We start from the raw sequence: 6,062 nt of genomic DNA, 5'->3' as shown, positions 1-6,062 counted from the left end.
ACGACGACAGCCGGCGCAATGGGGAACGACGACGGCGGCGGCCGGCGAGGGAGGCGGACGGGCGGCGACGGCGGAGCAGAACGCGCGGGACTTGGCGAAAATTTTGCTAAGTGTAACTGGCGGGGGGTAGAAGGGAGTACAGTGCCTTTTAACCCCCCATTTTATCCTGGTTCGTAATGGCACCCGGGACTAAAGGGCCTTTTGTCCCGGGTGCCATTACGAACCAGGATAAAATGGGGGGTTAACACCAACCGGGATAAAAGGGGGGCCTTTTATCCCGGTTGCAGTTGGCAACCGGGATAAAAGGGTACGTCCGGGCGGGAGACGAAAAGTACCCTTTTATCCCGGTTGCCGTTTGCAACCGGGATAAAAGGGGGCCTTTTGTCCCGGTTGGTGTTAGCACCGGAGATAAAAGGTCTTTTTTCCTAGTTTTCTTCTCCCGCCTGTTTTTTGGAAATGGATTTTATTTAATCTTTTCACTGCATTTCAGAATGAAAAACAAAACCTTCACAGATTTTGTACATGCAAAAATATATTTAATTAACGAGTAAATTGACAATAAGTATGAATTAATCATTAATTCTATACCAGTTCATTTAGCCTCTAAAATATTTATTTTACTGCATTGCTGTGATCAAGAAATTATTCAATTAAATAATTTCAATGCGCAGAAAAATCCATGTTTGTATGTGGTTAACATTGTTCATGTTTATCTAAAAAATCTTCACCTAACAAATTTAAGAACACATGAAATCATACATAGGGTAAATTACAAATTGTATCAATTAATACACAAAGGTCATGTACATTTAACGCATTACAATACAACGTTGTAAAATTTCTTCTTCACGAAAGCTCCTTGATCATGATCGCGGCGTAAGTACGGAGCCTCTTCTTTGGATAGCAGGATGCTTGGATCAACTTCAACGGCGAATGGAGGCATGCCATCAAACTGATCATAATCATCTGATTGGTCTGTTTTATCCTCGACTCCCACGATTTTTCTTTTACCTGGAAGAACTATGTGGCACTTTGGCTCCCATGTCTCATCTGGATTCCTCTTGGGTTTGCTACACATGTCCTTCACATAGAACACCTGATGCACATCATTGGCAAGTACGAATGGGTCATCACTGTATCCAGTCTTGCTCAGATCTACTATTGTCATTCCGTACTGATCTTTGGTGACGGCAGTTAGCTACACCCAATTGCAAAGAAATAGAGGGATGTACAGCGGTCCGTATTCGAGTTCCCATATCTCCTGTATGAAACCATAATACGACTCCTTACTATTATTTCTGTCCATGGCATCTATGCGGACACCACTATTTTGGTTCGTGCTTTTCTGGTCCTGGGCTCTTGTGTAAAATGTGTAACCATTTATCTCATTGCCTTGAAATCGTATTGAGAAACGCGCATAGCTTTACGAGCGGCAACCGGACATTTTCTGGTAGAACACCCCTCAGTGCAACCGGAAGCAACTGGGTCATCAACATGTGGCAGTCATGAGCCTTGAGATTTGTAAACTTCTTTTGTTTCATATTTATTATTCCATTTATATTCGAGGAGTACCCAGACGGGACCTTCATACTATTCAAGCATTCAAACATGCTATCCTTCTCTTCCTTGCTGAGAGTGTAACTGGCAGAACGTAAGTAGTGCTGTCCATTATCTCTCTTTTCCGGATGTAGGTCATGTCGTTGCCCCATGGCTTTCAGGTCCTGTCGTGCTTCCAATGTATCTTTTGAGGTTCCATAAACACCCATGAAGCCTAGCACGTTCACGCAAAGATTCTTCGTCAGGTGCATCATGTCTATTGCGTTGCGAACCTCTAGGATTTCCCAATAAGGTAGCTCCCAAAATATTGACTTTTTCATCCACATGGGTGCATGTCCGTTATCGTCGTTCGGAACAGGTTGGCTACCAAGTCCCTTTCCAAAGACTACATTTACATCCTTCATCATCTCGAACACACGCTTTCCATTACGGTGTGCAGGTTTTTTACGATGGTCTGGCGCCCCTTTGAAATGCATCCCGCTCTTTCTCAGCTGGTGGTGAGCAGGGAGAAATCGACGATGACCCATATAGACGACCTTCTTACAGTGCTTCAAATACATGCTGTCTGTGTCGTCTAAACAGTGGGTGCATGCCCGATATCCCTTATTTGTCTGTCCTGAAAGGTTACTCAATGCAGGCCAATCGTTGATGGTTACGAACAACAATGCTCGTAGATTAAAGATCTCTTGTCTATCCTCATCCCACACACGTACACCTTCTTCCTTCCAGAGCTGTAAAAGGTCATCAACCAACGGCCTTAGGTACACGTCAATGTCGTTGCCGGGTTGTTTTGGGCCTTGGATAAGCGCCAGCATCATAATGAACTTCCGCTTCATGCACAGCCAAGGAGGAAGGTTGAACATACAAAGGGTCACAGGCCAAGTACTATGGCCACTACTCAACTCACCGAATGGATTGAATCCATCAGTGCTTAAACCAAACCTTACGTTCCTTACTTCACTTTCAAAGTCTGGGAATGTTCTATCAATTAATCTCCACTGTGCCCCATCTGCGGGGTGTCTCAGCATCTCATCTTCCTTACGATCTTCTTTGTGCCATCGCATCAACTTAGCATTCGCCTTGTTCCTGAACAAGTGCTTCAAGCGTGGTATTATAGGGAAATACCACATCACCTTCGCGGGAACTCTCTTCTTGGGAGACTGCCCCTCGACATCACCAGGATCATCTCGCCTGATCTTATACCGCAGGGCTTCGCAGACGGGACAAGCATCCAATTTCTTGTATTCATCACCACGATAGAGGATACAGTCATTAGGGCATGCGTGTATCTTTTGAACATCCAATCCGAGAGGGCAAATAATCTGTTTAGCTTCATATATTGTGGACAGTAATTCATTATTCTTGGGGAGAATCTTCTTGACAATGTTCAACATCCCCTGAAATGCCTTATCGGACACACCATTTTTTGCCTTCCATTGCACAAATTCTAGTGTCGTACCTAGTTTTTTATGGCCCTGCTGGCAATCTGGGTACAACAATTTTTGGTGATCATCTATCATGCGCTGCAACTTTGCTGCTTCCTTCTCAGTTTGGCAATCTCTGTATGCATCTCGTATCACCTGACCAAGGTCATCAGTAGGGCTATTTTCTGCAAACTCATCTTCATCAGCCTCGCCCATTGTAGTACCTGCAAAAGCTTGGCCTGCAACCCAGTCCGGAATGGTGTCATCTTCCTCCTCCTCCTCGCCATCTTCCATTACAACCCCTAGTTCACCGTGCTTGGTCCAAACCAAATAGTTAGGCATGAAACCGTATTTAAACAAGTGGCTGTGAATAGTCCCCCAGGAATCCTTTGAATACTCCTTCCTGTTATTGCATTAGAAGCATGGACAACATCCAAACCCATTCTCTGGCTAGTTCGCTTTTGCCACTTCGAGAAAATAATGCAAGCCATCAATAAATGCCTTGCTCCGCCTGTCTGCATTATACATCCATTGCCGGTCCATCTGCATCGTATTACGCATGAAAATGGATTACACTTGACAATGGATTACGCGTGAAAATCGATTAAAGATCCAAACAACATGGTACAATACAACAACATGAAGATCCAAATACACATATTTAAATTAAAGATCCAAACAACATGATACAATACAACAAGCCATCCACTGGTTATTATCAAGGAGGACTTTAAGCATCCTTGGATGGTGAAGACGAAGGTTCCGCTAACCCAACCTCATCCTTAGGTTTATTTGTGCCGCCTGAAACGGTAGTACTAAGTGGACGTGAAACACCCGGGACTGAGGGTGGAGCATAAAGACCACCAAAAGGAGGTTAGGACCCGCGGCAAAAGCTTCTTCATGATGTTGCTGCAAATAACGAAGCATTGCTTTTTCCAGCGCGCTCTTTTTCTTCGGCTTATGCTGAGGGCCAACTATGATTGGAACCTTGCCATAATAGGAACCACGATCGCCCCCACCATCGCCACTTCCTCCAGTAGCAGAAGCCATCTATGTACAAAAATTATTATCTTAACACTGCATAAGTTGTTCAACTTGAAGACCGTGATCATCTCGCGAGGATGTCCTCAACTGGGCGGCACCGCACTTCGTCATGAAAGAGGTTAGATGCTACGGAAAAGGGGACACGGTCACGATGTTCGTATCCACTCTTTCTTGTAGAATCGAACCTCCTTCTTGACATACGTTGCTGCTCGGCGGAGAACATCCTCGCCGAGGCGAACACGGTATGCAAGTTCAACAAGTAGCAGAAGTCATCTATGTACAAAAATTCTTTCCTTACCACTACAGAAGTTGTTGAACTTGAAGACCGTGATCATTTCGCGAGGATGTCCTCAGCTGGGCGGCATCGCACTTTGTCATGAAAGAGGTTAGATGCTATGGAAAAGGAGACACGGTCACGATGTCCGTATCCACTCTTTCTCGTAGAATCGAACCTCCTTCTTGACATACGTTGCTACTCGACGGAGAACATCGTAGCAGAAATGAACACGGTATGCAAGTTCAACAAGTATGGATTTAAAAAACCATTTTGAATTTGATAAGATAAACCGTCTAGACAAGGTAGCATCATTTTTAAACCACTGCAATAATGCATACTATATATGACACATCAATCTCCCTCACATTCTAGCTCAAAATACCTCTCCATTTTTCTACTTCATCATCACATTCTAGAAAATAATCTTTCCATCTTCAAAGCATAAATCAAAGCATAACACGAGGATGAAGTAGCAAACCTTCGCAACACTTGTGTTGGCCGAGTGAAATTCCCACAAAAATGAGGGAAAAAACTTCGGGCAACACCTTCCTTGCTTGCTTCGGCACCACCGGAGAGTAGGTGAAGCTCAGCTCTCTCTGTCAATGTGCTGGACTGGCTCGGGCTGGAGGAGGAAGAAAGTCCTCTGTCTTGGCCGTATATAATGGGGATGAGTTTTTATCCCGGTTAAAAACTCCAACCGAGACAAAAAGGAACACCTCTTATCCCGGTTGGAAGTTTAGTCCCGGTTGGAGGCTCCAACCGGGATAAAAGGGTGTACCAACCGGGACTAAACGTTTTATCCCGGTTGGTGCCTCCAACCGGGATAAATGGGTCCCACCACCGACAGCTCCCCACTAGCCGTTGCAACCGGGACTAAAGGGGGGCCTTTAGTCCCGGTTGCAATTACCAACCGGGAGTAAATCTCCCCTCCATTTTTGCCTACCGTGGCGCACCCCCTTTTGTCCCGGGCCAACTTTAAACCGGGACAAAAGGGGGCGGATCGAAAGCCAATTCTCTACTAGTGATCCCGCTCCACTTCCTTCCCCCTTCCTGCAAATAGGGTGCAACCATCCATCGAGCATCTGCCATTGGTGATGCTAGTGCGAACGCATGATAAATCATGTGATGCCGCGGAGAAGGAGGGGAAGCTGGTGCTAGTAGTGATAAATGTGGAGTTTACGTCGTAGTGGCTAGCCTCCCCATGCTTCTCACACCGGTGGCTGCAGGAGATCTACTAGCGCCAAACCTGACGCAAACGCGTGCGAGTGGAAGTTAGCACAGGGACGGTTGGCGGGGCTTCAGGTTTTACCGGTGTAGGCAGAGGGCACTTCACGATGACAGACGTGTTTGTTGGGACGGCGGAGAGGGCGCATGCCGCGGGGGTGTTGGTGGTCGCGGACACGCATGGAAGGCGAGGAAGAAAGAATTACGGTCAATTTAACTCACAGGATAACGGGTTGATTACGAAAAAGGCGAGTCGCGACAACAGACTAGTTCATGAGGACGACGGAGGGGGTGCACCGCGGATGTGTTGGTGGCTGCAGACATGCACGGTAGGCGAGGAAGAAAGAACTGCGACCTGTTTAACTCACGGGATAACGGGATGATTAAAAAAGGCGAGGGACTTTTTGCAAATCGTCAAAGAACTACAATCGACTGAGGGTTGATTACAAAAAAGTTGAGGTACTTTTTGCAACACAACTGAGACGGTTGGAAGAAACAACCGCACTTTAATATTAGGTATAGATTTTAAAATGGAG

Source organism: Setaria italica, chromosome III (genome assembly GCF_000263155.2).
Source record: "Setaria italica strain Yugu1 chromosome III, Setaria_italica_v2.0, whole genome shotgun sequence".
In the NCBI taxonomy this organism is placed as follows: domain Eukaryota; kingdom Viridiplantae; phylum Streptophyta; class Magnoliopsida; order Poales; family Poaceae; genus Setaria; species Setaria italica.
Note: the sequence above shows the minus strand (reverse complement) of the source record.